General features: G+C 46.0%; 1 protein-coding gene across 2 annotated transcripts in view; it reads left to right on the plus strand.

Moving 5' to 3' along the window:
* The window catches only part of LMO4 (LIM domain only 4), a 15,052-nt gene that overhangs the window by 423 nt on the left and 12,801 nt on the right, over positions 1-1,828 (plus strand). The window lies entirely within an intron of this gene.

The following is a 1,828-nucleotide window of genomic DNA, read 5'->3' on the forward strand; positions in this document are numbered from 1 at the left end:
CATTGTCGCGGCCCCCGCGTACAAAGCCTGGCGGCGGCCGCCGCTCGGGGCGGCTTTCCTTTCCCCCCTTTCCAGCTGCCGCCGGGAAAGGGCTCTGCCTGCCTCGGCTGTGAATGGAGGGGACGCGGGGAGGGGGGGGGCGGGCGGCTGGGGCACCCGCTTCCCCCGTAGTAAACACTGTTCTGAAACAGTGGCAGAAAAGATCAAAGTGAGCTCTCTATTTCTCTCCTCTCCAGTTCCCTTCCTGCCCCCCACACGGTCTTTTGTTTCAATCCAGGAGAAATCCGGTGAATCACCTAATTAAAACCAAGACATGAATTAAGCATCCATTTTTGTACTACAAATTGCCAGCTCTCCGCTTGTCCCTCCCTTGGTCTCCATTAAAAAAAACACCAGAGACGCTGTTAAAAGGGGGGGGTATTTTGCCTCTAGCGTCCAGCTCTGCTTTCTATTTCACTGACTCCTATCCCAGGACCTAAATTGCTTGGCTGTGTAATTACTAGAGTAAGCCTATTTAAGTTAAAAGCTCCCCCCCCCCCCCAACTCTAAATGAAACTTGATGAGGGCCCGTCCTTAGTTATCAAGGGAGTCACTTTCTGGTCAGTCCTCTTGATTCATCTTTTTAGATTTAATCAGCATTAAGGTATTGCTTGTCCTTAAGAGCTTTAGCTTAATGGGGTTACTGGATGGTTTTCTCAGTATAACGTTTCCCGTTTTGTATTTATATATATTTGCCTTCGACAAAGACGGGCTAAGGTGGTGGCATGGAGTCTTTTTCTTTCTTTTAAGAAATCCGAAGTGATTTAAAGCGTAGGGAAACGGTTTAAAGACTCGGAGCAGGAAATGCAGATTCATTTAGGCTGTAGCTGGAAACTGTAACAAAAGGCAATTCCTTGAACAAATGCATCAGAAATCAATTTACATAAAGGTATATGATGCGTTCGGATAAATGCAATGCTAATGGCTTTTAGAGTGGTTTTCTTTCCAAAGTCTCGGGGTTTTTGTTACAGCTTAATTGGTGCAGTTCTTCTGGTTTATTGTGCGGTCACTGGACATACCTCCAGGTACTCTTTCTGAGGAAATGTGTGTTTAAAATCGGCCTCAGTTCTCTTCCTCCTGCAGCCGAGTTGGGCCAGTGGCAGGAAAAGTTCGTCCTCGCTGCTCTGGAGGTATCAGTCTGAAGGTCCTTAGCAGATAGCCAGATGCCTCGGCATGAGCACATACGGCTTACAAAGGACAAAGACAAAACATGCTGCTTAATTGGCAGTAAATAACTTGATCTTTTTATAGTATAAGTGACTAGAGGAACACCGGGAGTTTGTTGGACTCTGGATTGAAGGCAACAAATTAATCGGTTTAGAGTAAGCTTTATGAATTGATTCCTATATTATCTCTCGGTTGTCCTGCTTGCATAAAGCATTTATTAGAAAGTGAAAAATGCCGTTAGTAGCAGTTTTGGGGGCGGCCAGAGTAACTCCAGCCGGAGCGGTGCACTTCATCGTTCTTCTGCTTTCCTATGGTCGGTAAACTTTTTTTTTTTGAGTAACAAAGCTTTAGCATTTAAACTGCTGATCAAGGGCAGATTAGTGAGACAAAAGTTGAGTATGTTTGTGTAGGAAGTTAACAGGCGTCCTAAAGTTCAATGATCTATTATTCGGGCCAGTGTCCTCAGTCTGGAGTGTTTTCTTTGGGTGGTTTCATGTCTCCAAAATAAAACGCAGGAAAAATAAAATCCCGAGGTCTGGACGGCCGGTTCCGAGCCCCTCGTTACCGCCCCGAGCCTGCAGAGCCTCTCCTAGACTGAAAAACCAGTTTCACAACTTCCCCA

The sequence above is a fragment of the Haliaeetus leucocephalus genome, unplaced genomic scaffold (assembly GCF_000737465.1).
Source record: "Haliaeetus leucocephalus isolate CR32 unplaced genomic scaffold, Haliaeetus_leucocephalus-4.0 Scaffold848, whole genome shotgun sequence".
NCBI lineage: Eukaryota > Metazoa > Chordata > Aves > Accipitriformes > Accipitridae > Haliaeetus > Haliaeetus leucocephalus.